Genomic DNA, 20,775 nt, shown 5'->3' on the forward strand with positions numbered 1-20,775 from the left:
TGGTAGGAACCTGTGATGTAGAGACAGAACGCGGCCCTTTAGGGGAGGAAGAGGAAAGATCTGAAGAGGTAATGGTCTTTGCAGACATGACCCTCCTCATGGGTTCTGAGGAATATGGCAACCTCCTCGGGGCCGAGGCCACGGGCGGAGTCGAGCTCATCTGCGCTGAAGCCCCGACAGGGAGAGTCGGAACCAAAGCCTCGGTTAGACTCTCCCCACCGGAACCAACGAGAGTGTGTCGGCTCCGAGATTCTTCGATCGGAACTGAAGAAATCAAGGTCGATGGGGCAGAGGGCACTGGAACCGGCCTCAGCTCTGAGGGTTCCACAACTATCAGATCTTCTCTTTGCAGCTCCGAAGGCTCAACTAGCCTCAGAGGAGGAGTAGAACTCATAACAGGGAGGGTCGCAGGCTTCGAAGTCAGTTGAGACAAAGCCAAAAGCATATTGGCCAGGGCCGGGCTCTCTAAGAACCTCTGCACCACATGGTCCACATCGATGTCCGAAAGGGTCCTGGAAGAACAGGTCGAAGGAGCTGAAGAAGCCACTGACCTAAGGATCAGAGACTTCAACACTTCTGACACCGGTTCCAACACTGGGATTTGGCTCCGAAATACGAGTTCGGTGCATGGCTCCGAAGGCTGAGGAGCTGGCGACAGAGTCTTCCCAGAGGTGATCAGAGCAGAGGACCTGGGCTCAAAGGACACCTTTGAAGACTTCGACCCCTTCGAGGACTTGGAAGTCTGGTCAGTCTTGTCCAATGCTTCCTGAAAGTCTGGCTTCAACAGCACTCTATCCACCAACTTTCTTTGTCTTTCTAACACAACCCTTCCACTGAAGGAGTGGCAGATAGAGCAATCCTCTTGTAAATGTACTGGCCCCAAGCAATACACACAAGAAACATGATTATCAGTAATGGATATTTTCTGCCCACAGGTACATCTTGTAAGCCCAGATTTCTGTTTTTCAGGCATGACAGAATCAAAACACGAATTATCAGATCCCTGATAATATATATATATAATCTAAATAACAGAATTATCAGATAAACAACTCTAAAAAGTTCAGATCCCTGAACAAAAATCTAATAAGATTAAAGTTATATATATATATATATATATATATATATATATATATATATATATATATATATATATACACACACACACATATATATATATATATATATATATATATATATATATACACACACACACATATATATCTATATCGACAGATAATAACACTAGTATGTTCAGATCCTAAAGAAATAGTTTAATTATGCATTCTATGTGACAAACAACAAGGGGCTAGAGAAAGTGAGCTGACAAAGCCCTGTCAAGTAAAACGCCAACTAAAGGATGGCCCAAGGCCTAAGAGCAACCACTCCAAGTTTTAGAAAAAAAACAAATAGAACACTGCAGTTAACTCAATGAAAAAAAAAATAGCTGAAATATATCTAAAGAACAGTATTATCAGATCCCTGATAAACTATATATATATATATATATATATATATGAAATTTGTCCAAAGACAAGACAAAAAGGTTACTGGCCTGGGTTGGTAAGAGAGCATCATGGGATAGGGACTGTGCCTTGAGCTACTCCAAGATCTTGAGCTTGGAAAGCAGCTGACTCGGAGCCGATGGATCAGCTCCGTACCCACGTGTAAGAACAAACGGCAAGATTGAGCAACTTCACATCAAAAGTTAATATTCATCTCACCATGTGGAATCCAACTCCAGAAAGGGAGCACAGTATAAAACAAACGTAAGAACAGAATAGCAGGAACTATACTTTAAAAACGGGTTTAAGTCTTTAATACAGAATGTGCTTTTCTTCCGCATACACAGCCAGACTTCTTCAGAATAAATTAATATAAAAACAGAATGAGCTTCTATACGTTTTAGAATTAGGCATTTGAATAATTAAATTAATTAATTTTATACACCTAGTTAAAACATTTAAATACATCCAACTTAAAACACATACTTTTTTTTGAACTTTTATCTGATCTTAATATCAGAATCCTATAAAAAGATATTCCCTGAATAAAACTCATAGGTTGAAATGCCTAACATTTCCAAAAATTAATATAAAAATCCATAAAAATATATGCAGCAAATGTGAAATTGAAATGGATAAAAAAATAAGTGATATTATTTAAAAAAATTTCTATTGCAAACATTTTTACAATGTACAGTAATCCATATGGTAACCTGATTATTGTACATGTATGAATGTAGAAAAATCTAATTATGTAAAACTATCTAGAGGAAGGTGTGTAAAAAACATAAGTGACTTGTCTAGGTATGCAATAGTAATTTTATAATTTTCTAGCCTTTTGTTTTAACACTGGGACAAGGAAAGTGCATTCACTGATTTCAGGGGTGTGGGTGGAATCTAACTTAAGTTGCCATGTCAGTTCTCTGAGTTCAATCTGGTTCTTACAAGAACCCCCCCCCCCCCCCCGGGGGTTCATAGGTATTTTTTCTAAGATAATAAAATAAAATTGTTTAAAACCTGGGCTCATAGTGAAATGTCTAAACAGATCATTCTTTGGTTGCTTTTCAACATCTCATAATCATATTCGTATATGTGCTTTCTTAATTATATTTCTTTCTTTCCAAAATAGAACTCTGCTCATGATGAATATTTAGCCAAGTATATTAAGCCTCTTGTTAGAAAAGTCCCATCCTGTGCTATTATTACTGATTGATTAACTGTAGTTCCTTGCACTCAAGGATATATTTACACTGATTGCAGGTTCCACACCTTCTTGTGCCCCTCTGTCTAGACTTCACTATTTGTGCATTATTATTTTCAGATATGTTTTTAAGGTTACTTGCCCATTTGTATGCAGTCTTGCACCTACTATACTTTTCATTTTTTCATCAGTAGTTATTATACTCAATACTTATTTACAATACCTTTAACTACTTGTGACCCATTACTGTTTTGTGTAAAGCAAATGCTCTAGCATATTCAATGGACCCATTTGTTGGATTTAATTCCTGTGTTACAGGGCCTATATAGTCTAAGTTAACTTGGGACCTTTCAGTGTTAAGTGAAGAAATGTTTGTTGCTTGTAGGTTAAGGCCTACCCCTAGCAGGGGATGACATTTTGTACTCCACCCTTGAAATGTCTCATCACTCATTGTTTTAACCATGGATAGATACAGGTATTGTCTTTCAATAAACATCCTCTCCAGTGTAGCCCTTTCCTTGTTGAATAATTCCCTGTCGTGACCCTTCACAAAACTTTTCTTTTGGTTGAATAGGTCTGCACTACTATAATGTAAGTAGCTGTTGGAAAATGTGGGTTTCCTACAAATGTTGGAAGAGAAACCTGATGTAGTCTTTTGTAATAATGGTGTCTAGATAACTGATAGAATATTATGAACTGGTTTGATGTGTGAACCTTAAAAAGGGTGTAGTTTTGTCGATATATTCTAAAAATTCAGCTATGATCTTTTCTTCTCTTGACAATAAAATAAATATGTCATCATGGTACCTGTGATATAACAAAGTGTTTGTGTAACTTAAATTGGAACACAAATTGCTATCTCCATGTGAGCGTCACTAAATTTATGAATATGGGGGCACACGCAGCCCCCCCCATAGCTACTCCCTTGATCTGTCTGATCTCTCCTTTAAACCAGATGTAATTATTTTCTAAGACTATCTTCATATAATCCACGAGTATCTGCTCTGTACCCAAAAACTGTAATTCCAGTAGTGCTTCATGAAACAAATCTAGACCTTCCACTTGGGGAATACATGAAAGTAAATCTATAATATCAATTGTTAAGAAAATAAGATCCTTGTCCCAGCAGTCTGGTTTAAGTCTTCCTAAAAAAATCCCATGAAACTTTTAGCATGTGTGCATTTAACTCATGTTGGTTTTAAGATCTTATCAACCAACACAGTAAATTATAGGTTTTAGAATCTGGTAGGTTTTATTTTAGTATCTGCTGCTAAGATTATGGAGTCTGAAGGGAGGGTCAGTTAAGGTCTTGAGGATTTTGGGGATTCCAAACATTATAGGTATGACAGGATGTGTGTGTGTGTGTGTGTGTGTGTGTGTGTGTGTGTGTGTGTGTGTGTGTGTGTGTGTGTGTGTGTGTGTGTGTGTGTGTGTATATATATATATATATATATATATATATATATATATATATATATATATTACATTAAACAGTCTTCTAAGAAGTCATCAGTTTTTGTATAGATTATGTTTACATCATTAATAGATGCTGTTACATGTATGAACCTGTTTCATTTAAGATTTTTAGTATTTCCGTAGAGCAGTTGTGATTGTCAAAAAAAAAAACATCTCACCAACCTTGTCTGCTTTCGTTATTCTAATTGAGTAGTTTCTTTTAATTTTTTCTAATAATATTCTTCTTTGTTTAGATTGGATAGATCTCATCCTACCAGTACCATAATGTTGGCAGATATCACACTTACATGGGTTAGAAATCACTTGTACAATAGGGTATGGAGTAGGCATAGCTGTACTTTTTCTTCTTAATCTGTCTGGTCTATGTTCAGAATCCCTCATAGCACCATTAAATTAGATGGCAAAATTTAATTTGCATATGAAGAGCCTAGATTCTAAAAGGGAATCTATCAGATTAGACTTAAGGGTAGGCATAAAAGTAAACCCTTTTTCAAACAGGAAAGGGTATTTATTGGTTACTGTTAGAGTACTATAATTGTAAATAGTAAAATTATGTTTAATGACGACAGGATGTTGACACAACTCAGTGGATATCTCTACCATCTGCGACCTCTGTTCCCTGTTCTCCCCTCCTCATTCTGCCCCCCTCCCCCCAATTATATTGCCTCTCTCCCTCCTCAGATTCGGGTAACGTATATCGCCTTCTGTACTATTGGAGATCTCCTGGGGGGACGCTAAAGGGTCAGTGATGTCTAAAATTAACCGACAAACCAAAAAGGCAAAACAGCAAAAGACAAACAATTGAAAAGGAACTCCAATGGCTACAGGCAGAATACTTAAACGTAAAAAAGTTTATTATAAAACTCCACACGTTTTTCGTCACTTTCGTAGAGAAATAAAGACAGGTTATAAAGTAACAGTTAAAAAACCCGGCACATATCATCACATGATATTGTGGACCTATCAATTCTACATCACATTTAAACACATACATTAAATATGTTGACTAAAAACAAATTAAAAATAAAGTAGTATGGAAGTATGAGTGTCAACTAAAGAAATATAATAGTAAAAATAGCTATTAATGGTTCAAGTGCGCCTCTTTTAACAAATTTAACCTCCAATTTACATTCGGACAGGTACTATACGTAGCAAACGTATATAAACATTGTACAAAAGATCCCACAGACCTTTAAAACCTTGAACTAAATAGGAGAAGCAGGTGTAAAATGTTTTTTATCATCTACTTAAACTTTTTAACTTTAGTAGGCAGGAAATATTACAATTTTCATTCAAACCTGGGTAAGAAAAAGCATCCAAGGCTAGTTGCCATTCTAGTTCGCATTCCTCAAGCAATAAACTACTAGGTCCTCTATCTGATCAATAGCTTGAAATGAAATGGATGGCCATTGCTTGAAGATGTATGCCTAGCTAAAGCATTTTCGCTTTTGTTTTTATCTATAGCATAAGTGTGCTCATAAATCCTTTCACAAAACTTCCGGTCAGTTTTACCAATGTAAAACGCCGGACAGCTGTTACACTTTGCTATATATATTATTCCCTTGGAATTACAGTTCAGTTTATGTTTAATGAGTACTTACTGTTGTTACCCACCACAAATGAGCTACCAACCCTAATGTGCTTCCTACATGCTCCAGATATAAACATGCCAACAGGTCTCCCACTAGGTTTAATGGTCTTACTTTCTAGGAGGTTTTTTAATTAGACCCCCTTCTATAAACTATTTTAGGTATATTACCTAATCTATTGACTATTAGATTGTCCGTATACAAGAAAGTCCAGTTTTTATATAAAATCATCTTAACCTGTTCACTGTTATTATTAAAAGTTGTAATAAAACTCACATTGTAAGTAGAGTGTTGGCCAATCTGACCATTACCATCTTTGGCAGCTTCGGTGTCCAACATAAGAGTATTGGTGGTTGTTGTCTGGTGGATAATATTATGACACATAATATTGTTGTTATAACTGGCAGCTTCAAGAGACTCCAGTTGGATAGTTTATAGAAGTTAAAAAGTTTAAGTAGATGGTAAAAAACATTTTACACCTGCTTCTCCTATTTAGGACAAGGTTTTAAAGGTCTGTGGGATCTTTTGTACAACGTTTATATACGTTTGCTACGTATAGTACCTGTCCGAATGTAAATTGGAGGTTAAATTTGTTAAAAGAGGCGCACTTGAACCATCAATAACTATTTTTACTATTATTATATTTCTTTAGTTGACACTCATACTTCCATACTACTTTGTTTATTTTTAATTCGTTTTTAGTCAACATATTTAATGTTGTGTGTGTTTAAATGTGATGTAGAGCTGATAGGTCCACAATATCATGTGATGATTACAGGTTTTTAAACTGCTGCTTTGTAACCAGTCTATTTCTGAAGAAGTTACTCTACGAGAGTGACGAAAAACATGTGGAGTTTTATAATAAACCTTTTTACGTTTAAGTATTCTGCCTGTAGCCGCTGGAGTTCCTTTTCAATTGTATGTCTAAAATGAAGTTGTTTCTTCTTAAATAGGATCCTCACCCCTGTATAGTGCTTTTGAACTGTTTGCCTATCTACTAGTGAAGCCTGTTTCACCAGTGTGTACAGTCTTTATTGTGGTTATGACTATTAATATTAAACACTTCACCTTTTTCACATTGTACTTTATCTCTATCTAGTATCTTGTTTTTTTTCTAACTGTGACTTTATTTACATGCGAGTCAACTCTTAAAAAAACACATTATTACATTCAGCTGCATAATCACCAAATAACAGATCATTTTTAATTTTACAGTGTAAACCTTATACTTCTGTTATTAAGCCATTAATTATGTCTATTATTTCAGACTAAAAGTGCAATCGACTCTAGTCCTTGTGTGTTGAAAAGTAGGTCATAGTAAACTTTAGTCCCAGAGACCACTCCATTAGGTAATCTGTAGTATATAAGGCCCTGAGGGACCTGACAAACATGCAAACATTCTTCAGGATATGGATTGTCAAGTTTTAAGCTTCTTAAATGAAACAAGGTCTGAATCCACAGTAATAGATTATTTTTTCTCCCAGTGGTGCTCGTATCGTGATGATGTTCAGCCATTAGACAAAAATCACATTTTAACCAAACTTTTTTAAGTTAAATTAAACATTTGGGTTGGTTGGTAGACTCTGACCAATTCTATTCTGTGGACTAGACAAAATATTATTAATTCTGTTAGAAACAGTACCTTCTTTGGAAGAATTTAAATTGACATCTGAATTGAGTGTCCCATTCGAGCCCGAAGCTGGTATTGGGTTCACTGTTGTCCTGTGCACTGTATGGCTTACATCATCTCCTGGTTGTTGTGTAGAGTTTGAAAGGTTAGAAAACAAACTGATGAGTCTTGCAAGTTTGCCCATAATTGCAGGGGCACTCAAAACTCAACTGTTCATTCCTGGGATGTCTGTACCACCATGATTGAGACTTCTGGAGTAAAAAGACTGGGGCTCCCATTCATTGGTTCTGCACTGGTATCCATGTCAAAAAAGCAAAAACTCAACTTGTAATGCAAAAAACAGGTTGGAAAAGGTAGAAAACTAATAATGTACCAAGACCACAAAAAGAAAGCTAATATCCACCTCACCATGTGGAATCCAACTCCAGAAGGTCAACACAGTGTAAAACAAATGTATGAACAGAACCGCAGGAAACACTCTTTAAAACTGAATTTGAGACTTTGATTCCCAATGTGCTTTTCGTCTACATACAAAGCTAGACTTCTTCAGAATAAATGAATGTAAAAACAGAATGAGCTTATATTTGTTTTAGAATTAGGCAGCTGAGTAATTAAATAATTAAATTAATTAATTCCATGCACCTAATTAAAACATTTAAATACATCCAACTTAAAACACATACTGTTTTTGAACTTTCATCCGATCTTAATATTAGAATCCTATAAAACATAGAAAATTCCCTTAATAAAACTCAGGACTGCTGAATCTTACACAAATGCACTGTATAAGAACATACACCAGTGCATGGATCGTTCCATCCCCAACAAAACAAAGACACTATCCTCCAAAAAAAGGAAGCAAATCTGGTGGTCCCCTGCCATAAACTCTACAACAGAAGGAAGAAGCTGTTGCAAAAAAAAAAAAAAAAGAGTAAAATCCCAAGATTGGAGGAACTCCCTGGTCAGTTTCAGCAAGAAGCGAAGATCCCTCATAAAATCCTCCAAAGTCAGTTATGAAAATAAAACTGCCACCGATTCCAAAGGCAACCACAAAGCATTCTACAGCTACGTCAAGAATCTCAATGGCAACACTCCAATCTGCTCTGAGCTACAGCACAATGGCACTAAATATACAGAACCAACTGATATTGCCAACATCTTGGCAGATAGGTTCAGTGCTAACTTTACCCCCTCTCACCATCCAAAGGGCTCATCTTAATACCAGAAGAATGTAAAGCCCCTATATTCATGGATAAACAAGTAAAGACCGCACTCTCCAAAGCCAAGAACACAGCATCCATGGGACCAGACAGCATCCCAGGCTGCATACTGCACGAACTACAGAACGAACTGGCACCCCACCCAAGTACCATGTTCAGTCATAGCCTCATCTCAGGCTACATGCCTACTAAATGGTGCACAGCGATGGTTATCCCACTCCACAAAGGTGGTGCCATCATGGACCCTGGAAACTACTGCCCCATTAGCCTGATGAGCCTGGTCTGCAAGGCCATGGAACGTATCATCTTGGAGCTTATAAACAAAGACACAGGTAACCTCCAAACCCTAGACCACACTACGTCTGGGTTTGTAAAAGGTACATCATGTCTACTAAACCTGACTGACTTATTTGAAGCAGTCACCAGAGCCGTAGACGAGGACAAGGTAGTGCACACAGCCTATACTGACCTTGCCAAGGCTTTTGATATCATCCCCCACTCTGGAATTATAGACAAACTCACTAAACTGGGCATAAATCCCTATGTCACAAGATGGGTGGTCAACTGGCTCACTGACAGAACCCACACAGTAAAAGTAGCAGACGCCATGTCAGACTTCAGACCAGTGACGAGAGGTGTACCACAGGGTTCGGTCCTGGGTTCTCTCCTATTCAGCATCTACTACTCTAAAGTGCAGGCCAACATGAAAGGTCTTTGGCTAACAAAGTTCGCAGATGACTGCAAACTGGGAGCCATAATAGAATCACCTAATGATGTAGATGTTCTACAAAAGGGCCTAACAGAGACAGATGCTTGGTGTCAAAGTCATGGCCTGAAGCTCAATGCCAAGAACTGCACTGTCATCCCCTTTGGGAAAAACTTGGTACCCATGAACTACCACATAGGCGGTAGCTCACTAAACACTGAAAGTGTGATAAGAGACCTCGGGACAAAGGTGAATAGTAGCCTCTCCTTTGATAATCACATCGCCACAGTAGTCAGGAAATCCTTCTATGTGGCACACCACATCAAAAAAGGGTTCTCCTCTAGAAAAAAGCAGGTAATTGTCCTCTCTACTCATCCCTCATCAGACCCATTAGAGAGTACAATGCCTCGTTTGGCATGCATCTCACAAGACATGTACAACAATTGGAAAGGCCACAGAAATACCTCACTAAGAGGATTACCGGCCTTAAACAGATGCCACACGCAGATCATCTCAAAAAACTCCAGCTCTACTCTGTCGCATATCGCCTACTCAGAGGCAATCTGTGCCTAACATACAAAGCTATGTCAAACCCAGAGCTGTTGGACATGCTACACTTAAAGAAATCTCAAACTCTCCAAACCACACGCTCCAGGGACCTAAACCTTGTCACCACAATAAATAGAACATGCTGGGGGGACAGATTCCTGTCCCAAACACTTCCCAAACTCTGGAACAGACTACCCATTCATGTCAAGCAGAGCTCCTCATTGGCTCTTTTTAAGAAAAATCTTGACGACTGGATGGGAAATAGAAAATTCACTCCGGGGATCACTTCTGTGGCACTGCTTGACAGAGGCACAGGAAAATAATTTTCTTGTGTGGCAAAAGCCAGGGAACCTTTTAGGCTAGGCTTATATAGGCCCCAGGGCCGATAGCCTAGCACCTACCTATGAACCTATAAGCATAAAATTTCCAAAACTAATATAAAAATCCATAAATACATACGTAGTGAATGTGAAACACTTTATATTGTACGTTCTAAGTACTACAATCATTTGCCTTTACACAAACATGCATCTTTTTCTTATGAGGAATTTACTGAAAAAATGAAGGAAGCTATATTTTTGTTTATATAGAGTGAAAGATCCTTATTAGCATCATAATGCTATTATCAGAGTTAAACTTTCTAGTTTGAATTGTCTTAACTTTATCTTCCTTTTTAATTTGTCCAAGTCTTTTGGGTTTTTGATACCATGATGGGAATGGACCACATTCCTAAAGTCAAAGTATGATTAAAATTCATGAAATTTGTATTGTTTCAATCTTTGATGTCAGCCAGTAGTGATCTTCGCAGCATTCGCAATGTGCCCAGTAATGACTCCTTCTGCAGTTCGTATGGAGTTACATGTATTGGTAACATATAAAGAATTTACATCGTATTTGGATAAGACCCATTGGTCCTACTACTATTGGAACTGTCTGGGTATCGTTCTTCCACAATGCTCTCGTTTCTGCCTGCAGATCTTAATATTTTATGACTTTATGTCTCTCTGTATGCAAGACACTGTAGTTACTGGGTGTGGCAATTTCAATGACCAATGCTACTTTTGTCTTCTTTTCTTGGACCAATACATCCGGTTTTCTAACATCTATCTTTTAGACTGTTGGTAATGGGTGATTCCATGCGATATAAACTTCATCATTTTCTACGATGCTTTGTGTCTCATGTTTCTAGCGTTTTTCAGCCACTTCAATTCCATAATGTTTGCAGAATCCCCAGTGCAACAGTCTTGCCACGTTATTATGCCTTTCAGTATACAGTCCTTCTGCCATTAGTGTGTTGCAACCAGCAACAAGTTGAGTGACTGTTTCCAATTCGGTTTTACAAAACCTACATGTTTCTCCCACATGTTCAATGGACTTTGTAAACCAGCATGTAAATAGCCCACTGTCTTGAGCTGCCAATATTAACTTTTCATTTCTTGGTTTGAATTTGTCTCTCCTTAACCATTCTTGCATTCTTTCCTGATCAACATGAGGTTCTTTCAGAAGTTTTCTATACTTGCAACTATATCTATGTTTTTTCCACAATTCTTGCCTTCTCATCTGGTCCTTTACCTTATATTCTTTCTTTTGTTTTTTGGCACATTCAGTTGCTGCCTGGTCTTTATCTACTTCTGGTTTGATTTCCATTCCTGCTTGATGTCGATATGCTTCTGCTAAATTAAACACAGAAGTCATCTTAGATTTATTCTCCTCATGTTTCAAAATGTTCACTACATTTGGATCTTGTGAGGTCAGTAGATATGTGTGGAGTCCCATGATTGCAGAGCTATACATGTAATCAATTTCAAGGAGGCCCATCCCTCCTTCAAAATGGGGAAAATATAATCTTGGTATACACTGATTTTTATAAATCATTTTGTGAGAATGAAGCATCCTTCTTGTTTTAATATCTAATCTATCCAACACTTTTTGGGGCCAGTCAATCACTCCAAAACTGTAAGTTAGGACAGGAAGAGCAAACTGATTTATAGCTTGGATCTTGTTCCTAGATGTCAAGGGTCTATATCACATGATCAAAACCTTAGGTTATCGAACACCTAAAGGTCAATCACTAAATGTCAAACCATTAACATCGAAAATGGCCATTTCCACATAGGGAAACAAAGCCATTGGCCAAAAAAAAAAGTTGAAATGAAGTGGGGGCTGTGCCCTCCACACCCCCTAACTAAATATACCAACTCCGAGATCGCTCTACAGCGGAGAAAGAACAAAATTCACGTAACAGCCAAACGGACTCCTTTTCCTGTGTGGAAACATCTGTTTGCAATTTTCAAACCTCGACATTTAGTGATCAACCTTTAGGTGTTCGATAACCTAAGGTTTTGATCACATAATAGGGAACAGATGGCAATGCTGTTCTCAAGACTAACTTAAGTCTTCTAAAGTATTCCTTACTGAGTTTTATTCACATTTGTTCATGTTTTATTGCTGATCCTTCTTCAATTCCCAAGTATTTATACACTCCCTCTTGCTCAAGTTCAGAGACAGGAGAGAACATCTATGCCCCATATATATATATATATATATATATATATATATATATATATATATATATATATATATACACACACACACACACACACACACTCAAATACTTATCCTTCTAGATGATAATGGCAGTAGCAGACAGAATGGCTTAAGGAAAAAAAGCTTGTTCCCACCCTCATGCCTCTGTACTCACATGCTAATTCCTTCTGTCCTTCCTTCTTTCACTTTTAGTTGGGCTGTCTCAGTCACCTGAGGCAGACTGAATTAATAGGAAGAGCTCCTTGCTGCTCCAAGCAGCAACCTACAGACACTCTTTGACTAATGTTCCTGATGTCCTTAAGAGCTCTGCAAATTGGTGGAGCAAGCCTAATCCTGGGCTGATGACAGGTTGTTTTGAAAACAGCTTGACACGCAAATTAAGTCAATATTTTTTGTTGCTTTTATCAGCACGATGAGAAGTTAAATTATCCCATTTAGAAATCATATTCCTCTGAGGAAAGAGTTTCTTTTCTTTTCTCCTTGTAGGTCCTTTAGTGGCACCAGTGAAAGCTTTCATGTTTCAGCATAGAAAGTAGGCTTATGTTGGTCTGGCACATAGACCAAAATCAATCCCTGCTGTGACTAGCAATCTCCTAAGTAATATTAAAATATTCACAGGCTTCTTCTTCTTTCGACTTTTCCCGGTTAGGGGTCGCCACAGTGGATCACCTGTCCGCTCATAATCGGCAATGGAGTTTTACGGTGTTGAGTTGCCAGCCCAGCGCCCAACCTTCCACACACACACACACACACACACACACACACACACACACACACACACACACACACACTCATACATAGGGCCAATTTAGAGTGTCCAATCCACCTACAGCATGTCTTTAGGATGTGGGAAGAAACCAGAGCACCCGGAGGAAACCCACGTGACCACAGGGAGGACATGCAGACTCCACACAGCAGACTCCACACAGAAGGCACCTCAGCCGAGGATCGAACCGGAGAACCTCTTGCTGTGAGGTGACAATGTTAACCTCTGCACCACCGTGGCCACCCCATTAAAATCTTCACAGGAAAACAGCTTAAAATCAAAATTAGTAGGAGGAAAGATTGAAGCACTGATGACAGGCTTTGTAATGAATAAAACCTCTGTGTAGCTGTTTTAGGTTTATACACAATGCATTCCAGAATTGGCAGTTCATTATCCTGGATGGCTTTGATGTAAACATTAACTAATGTGCTGTTCTAAGTTTTAAAGTTTTTAGCACCAGGGTTCGTGAATGCTGTCTGGGTCTGAAACTGGCTTTTGATCCCCGTTTTTGTGTGGGTGTGGGTTTGTTTATGTATTATTAGTACAGCGAGAGGGACATTTACATTTCTGCCTGAATCACTGACTTTCTCGTAGACTCTTTCTCTCTCCATATAGTACCAGACTCCCATATAAAACCAGTTCTGGCATGTATTCTTTTCCATTAGCTGATGTTAATTCCTCTGCAGTAAGAAGTATGTTGGTGGAAAACAAATATCCCTCTTATGTAAACTGTACACGAAAGCAACCAGAACACTAATACTAGAATAAGAAGTTCAAAGAAATGTAATAAACTAAGTGACCCGCTAGTATACACAACAGTATCAACAAAGGTAGAAGGATAGAGGGAACATTCACCTTTCCCTGAATGGTAAATATATAAAATAAGTAATAAAAAAACTACTTTTTTCCACTTCCAGACAAAGTACTGCTCAAAAAGTGCCAAATGAAACTACGTTCACAAAAGTGAGTATGTTTGGCACTTTTAAAACTTTTAATTCTTTACTTAAACTCTAATAAATAAACATGACACATGCTTCAAGGAGACTTCTTCAGGAAGGTTTACTGTAACAGTAAGGCAGCATCCCAAGCACTATTTGGTTACCTCTAGGAGGTGAAAAATTACAAGATTCCTGTCAGAGTGCCATTCCAGTCCATGTTCTACTGCTGGACTGAGCTGGCTAACTTGTAGTGCTTGGTGAAATGTATGGTGTAAGTATGGACAACATATTGCTAACTTCTAAAACATCCCAACCATATACATTTTTAAAATACAATGTATAAATGGCTGCCTTTCTAATGAATACACTCTAACAGGGCATTGGACAAGTTTGTTTTAATTACCAAATTGACTAGCCAATTACAACATTTCTTTGGAAAAAGGTAAACTTTTTACCTTTTTCCAAACAGTTGATTCATTTTCCAGAAATAGTGAGTCACTCAGTCATTCTGGTGTAATATACTACCATTTGCCTTGTAGAAGGCTGAATGCTTAATAGACTGATTGATTCATTGTGCTAACAGAACAGCTCTGGTGTGAAAAAGTGGAATTAGATTTATGTGACAGACTTTCATTGGGGAATACTGTATAATGTGTTTTGCTCATTAAGGTGGAAAATCATCATGTCTGAGGTGTCTACAACTAAGAACATTGACATAAACATGATGCTCACAAAAACGGCTGTGTTAAAGTGAGGCATAGTTAGCATTCCCATCATGACATTTAAGCTTCAGGTTGGACAAATATATCTTACTCATATTCTTAAGAACTACACCCTTAAAAAAGGATTTTAAGGAGTTGTAACCCGAGACAATGCTGGAACTCATGCTGAAATTTCAAAAAAATTAACTTTGACAGATGAGCAAGCAGCACTGGATTAAAAAACTTGATTAAAGTAGCCCAGTATTGGGATACTGGAGAATTTAAGGGATCAAAGCTCATGATATATGTCCAAAGTATGAACGTCTTACTGTCTGAAGATAAGATTTCCTGATAGCTGGCATTTTAACTTATTTGAGGAATTATAACGCCTGAATGGAAAATTAATAGTTCATTCATTCATTCATTATTAGTGTTAATTCACTCACTTTCTTAACTGATTATCTTGATGACAGCTGTGGTAATAGCTAGTCAAGCAGGGTAGAGCAGACTTCCCTACTCCCATAACAGTCTCTCATTCCCCCTGTGTGATCCCAGACATTTCCAAACAAGCTGAGAGAACAACTCCCTCCACTCTGTTCTGGGTCTGCTCCATGGTCTACTTTCAGTGGGCTGTACCTAGTACATTTGTTCTGGGATACACTCGCAATGTATCCAAAACCACTTCAACTGGCCTGCCTCTCAAAATGAAACAGTACATATATACATACATACAAATGTTTCAGGCACAGGCATTAAGCCCCTTCTAGCTTGCCAATATACCAAAACACTTGTTCCCATAATAAATGTCCAGGCTGTTCTTAAAAATATCTAAACTACTACTTGCTTTAAAGTAATTTGGTAGTCTGTTCCAAGCATCAGCTACTCTGTCACAGAACCAATTAGTACACTTCTCATTCCTACAGAATCTTCTACATAGGTTATCTGATGATTCTCTAGTACTTTCTGATAACCCCAAACATTCCCAGAGGTAGTTGTCCCTAAATGCCCTATATACCTGAATAAGATCTCCTCTTAAATATCTGTAAGAGACACTGTACAAGTTCAGATATTTTAATCTTTCATAACAACTAATATTTTCACATCCATGGATGCCCTTGGTATATTTCCGCTGTACTCTTTCCAGTTTATTCATGCTTGTTTTCCTATAGGGTTTCCATATTGTTATTCCATAGTCAAGTTTGGGTCTAACATAACTAACAAACAATGACTTCACTATGTTTGATTTCCTAGAATTTATAAATCTTTTTATACAACCTATAAGTTCTATAACTATCATTAGCCAATTGGTTGATATGATTAGAAAAACTCATAGCTGAATCTACCCATATACCCAGGTCCATAAATGAGTCTACAGTTTCAATCACTGTGTGCTGTATTAAATAATAAACTTCCAGTTTATGTCTCCCAAATCTCATATGCTTAGTTTTTGATGTATTTATCAACATATTATTCTCCTGTGCCCAAATGGTGAAATTTAGTCAAGTTATTTTGCAGACATGCCTGATCTGTAACACTTGTAATCAGTTTACCCAATTTCAATTTGTCAGCATATAGACTGTAGAACATCTCAAATTAAAAATTAAGGTCTGAAAGATACAATCTAAACAAGTAAGGGCCTAGTACAGAGCAGTGAGGGACACCTTGACTGTAACCAAGGATTTCACCTCTCCAGTTGGTGTGTGATACTTTCCATGTCCTATTTGTAAGCCATGCAGCTATCCATCTTATCAGCAGTACATCAATACCTAATTGTACTAATTTATTGATCAGGGTTTTGTGTACGACCCTGTCAAATGCTGAAGTTAAATCTATATAAATCACATCACAATTTTTCATTCATAGCAGTTATTATATTGTTATAGAACATCATGTTACAGGTGGTAATAGATCTATTTTCAACATATGCATGCTGTTATATGGTTTCAAGTACCAACCTATCCAGTTCTGACAATAACTTATCCAGTATTACCTTCTCCATTATTTTTCCACAACATGAAAGTAGACTTAAGGGACTAATAATTATGGGTTTGTCCTATTCCCCTTTCCCTTAAAGACAGGTTTAATAAGTGCATGTCTCCAATCTTGAAGAATCTCCCCATATTTATATGACCTATTGAATAATTGATGTAATGGTAGTGTAAGTTCTTGTGTTCTCAGGTCATTGTTACTTACTCCATCTACTCCCACTGCTTTGTTTGAATCCCGTTTGTACAGTTCTTTTTCAATATAATCTAATTTGATTCCAGTATCTGGGGTTATCTGGATGTCACTAGGACAACTTACCACACCCCTTTTGTGGAGCCAAACTGTTTTGCATAAGATTTGGAAATATATCTATAATCTGTTGCGTCCGAGAATAAATTTTAGAATCTGCACACAGTTTATCAAGTTGTGTATCTTTATTCCTTCCACATCTTATGTTATATATAAAAAGGTTTCCTATTATGCTCAATATTTTTATAAAAATTTTCTTCAAATTTTACTTGATCTTGTCTCACACTATTCTTAATCTGCTTGTCCAGCTCATTTATTTCAGTTTTCAAAGTTGTAGTTCGACCGCTCTTCCATTTCTTATATTTTTGTCTGTCACCTTAATCAGGTATCTTGTTCTTATGGAAAAATACCCCCCCCCCCCCCCCGATGTTGCGTGCCTAGATCCTGATGTTAACATTTTTTTGACTTTTTGCACTCAAGCAATTTCTCTTTCAAAACTTTCCACATTCCATCTGCAGTTTTTCCACTGAAAACCTCACTCCAGTTAGTTTTATATAGTAACTGTTTGCTTCCCTATAATCTGTAATTAACCTTCTGTGCATTGGCTTAGATTTCAGTTTGGCAGAATTATCTAGCATCAAATTAAACCTAATAACCCCATGATCAATACACATCAATGATGGTAAAACTTGACTTGAAGTTACAGTAATTTCTTTGGGAACACAAACAATATCTAGTATATTCTGCCCCCTGGTAGGTTTATTTTACAATCTGAAGCATTTGTTTTTCCTGAATATATTCTGTGAATAACTTATTTACTAATGTTGTTGAATCAATATTATTCCAGTCTGTTTCTGACAAATTTAAGTCCCCAGCTAATATTATTCTTCCCTCCTGTGTTTCATGTAAGAAATGCATGAACTCCCCTACGTCATCTGCACTTGACTTTGGTGGTCTGTACACTCCAACTGTTATTTGTTCCAGGGTTGTCTTTATTGTCACAGTTACACAGTCTATAGTAGTGGTGTTATCACTGAACATGTAATAATCACAAGTCTGATAGCTATCTTTAATCCCTATCATAACACCTCCACCTGATTTTTTTGTTAGAATGTCTGTTACAGTAAAAACATTTATACCCTGTCAGAATTGGTTTCCAGTCATTGTTCTTTAACTATGTTTCACAAACTATAACAACATCAATCTTGTGGGAACGTAGTAAATGTGCTAATAAAAAAACTTTATTATTAATGCTCCTAGCATCAACAACCATCACAGATGCATCAAATGCTGCTATCTGTGAACTGTTACATTTTTGACCTGGCAAAAATCCTGGCTAGTGTTTGTCAAATATTTCAAAATATCTGCTGCAAAAATTCTGTTCCCTGATCTAGACAAATCCACACCACCCTGTCTGAACATATGTGTGTGCAAAACTAGGCTTGGATGCTCTACACATTTCCATTTTTTAAAACAGGACATTTTTTTCCATGTAGGTGTTTATCCAAAAAATCTTTTCATTCACAGTTACCTGACTATCCTTTCTATAGGTGATTTGTGAAAAATATGTCCTAACACCAGTACAAGCTATACTATCTAAGAGGGCTGTCAGTTCCGTATTAACAGTCAGAGAATCTTTGTCGGTGACATCATTTGTACCAACATGAATAAAAACAGATCCATACTTCCTTATATTAAGGTGTTCCAAGGCTTGTTTCACATCATCTATTTTTGCTCCTGGCAAGCATAACATTACTCAATGTTCATTATCATCTCTGCAAATATAAGTATCAGTTCCTCTGATAACTGAATATCCAATTACAAGAATATCTTTTCTGACCATCTCTGACGAATCTTCAGCTTCTAATACAGTCATTTCTGCTCTATCAATTGTTACGAAGAATTCCACTGTTTTCATTGCGTATTAAATTCTTATCCAGTTGGCATTGTAAATCCACAGCTTGAGCCATGTAGTCAACATCTGTCTTTCTCTTCTTTTTTCTTACAGTAATGTTCTTCAATCCTTCCAAGTTCAGTTTTGAATTCTTCCTTTTCACCTGCCCCTTGCCTCTTTTTTCAACCTTTTCCATTGGAAAGGTGATGCCTTTTTCTGTAGACTGAGGGTTTTCTGATAGACAGATATCTTCATTCCCTGTCACCAGTGTGTTACATAAAGCAGTGTCCTTTTTACTACGTATTCTCTTCCCTTTACAGTCATTAGTCAGTTTCTTTTTCTTCCTTGTTATTTGTTGAGAACTTCTTCTTTTCTTTCTTTTTTGTTTCCTTCTAAGCAAACTTATTAACTTGTTAACTCCTTATATTGCTGAGTACCTGCATCCACAATACCATAGTTCTCAGGGGCCTCATCATGTTTCATAGGAGTTGAATGTTCTTGGCAGAAAATAGATGCATCATTTCGTAAATCTGTTCTATTTGTTCTATGTCTAACATTATTTAGTTCATCAGCCCAGTCACTATATGATACAACAGTTCTCCAAGCCATGCCAATTGCACATGTGCAATCATCAAGTCGAGATTTGCTTCTAACAATGGTAAGCAAATCATCCAACTTTTGACACGAGGAACAAAGATCACCAGTGTTATCAGCTGTTATATTTAAATATGCATAGCATTTATTACACTGTACAAGACACTTGTGCATTAGCAAATCGTTAATTGCATACTCATTTAAGGAATCCATATTCAGCTTTAAATTAATAAAATATTGCAAATGAAAAAAAAAATTACACAAAGTCAGTAGCAAAGAATTCAAAGGAACTTAAATCAACTTCTATGACAAAAATTATACAGCAATATCTAGCTAAAGAATAAAATACAATAAAGTTGTTTGTTCTGACTATTCAAGTTCTACCAGCCAGATAGTTGTAATTTATTTACGTCGCATGCGAAGAGCTCGCAGTCGCACCTTCTTTTAACAGTAAAAATAAATAAAACTTCTCTTACAAGTCAACTCCACAACAAATCAAGACAGTTTTGATATGCTCAGAATTTTCCTCTCTGCAGTCTGTGTAAATTTATAGCTGTCTAGACCCCTTGGGGTGGCTAGAGCTTGCCTGTCTAAAACCTATCCCTTTCTCACAACCAAAAGTGAAACTAAAGGTAAAACAACAAAATATTAATCAAAGTAAAGCTGGTTAATAAGCAGTCTCTTCCTACCTACAAACAGTTAAAAATAGTGATAACAAATGCAATATGAATTCAAATAAAACCGTCTCTGATATCTCCCCTTGTACAAAATTACTAATCAATTACTATAAAAAGTTTTTACATGAGTTTTATACAGCCTTTCTACCCAGCTCACTGTAAAATATTTAATCTGCTGTGGGACGTTTTTCTCATTGTATGAAATTACTCATCAACTCTTGTTTAAATGTCTTTGAATCTGTTGTGGAGCTTTTCTCCATGGGTCTCCACTGAAAATGGGCCATTGGTTCAGTCAGACTTTCCAGGTTGCCAAAGGACAAATAAATAAATAGATACACATTTTCTTTAGAATACTAAGCTCCTCACTTCACTTGTGTTTTTGAACATATCCTTCCTAAAGGTACTTAAACTCTGACACCTGAGGCATCTGTTCTACTTGGCAACCACACAGCAATCAACTCTTCACCAGTAGAGAACCACCACTTCTGATTTGAAAGTGCTAATTTTCATTACATACGCTTTACAATCAGCAATGAATCACTCCACT

The 20,775-nt window shown here is 37.1% G+C and overlaps 1 protein-coding gene across 4 annotated transcripts in view; it reads right to left on the bottom strand.

Annotated features, from left to right (window-relative positions):
- The window catches only part of LOC122813711, a 332,384-nt gene that overhangs the window by 152,965 nt on the left and 158,644 nt on the right, over positions 1-20,775 (bottom strand). The gene's annotated exons all lie outside the window — the stretch shown is intronic.

Source organism: Protopterus annectens, chromosome 10.part0 (assembly GCF_019279795.1).
Source record: "Protopterus annectens isolate FY-2018-M chromosome 10.part0, PAN1.0, whole genome shotgun sequence".
Taxonomy (NCBI): Eukaryota; Metazoa; Chordata; order Ceratodontiformes; family Protopteridae; genus Protopterus; species Protopterus annectens.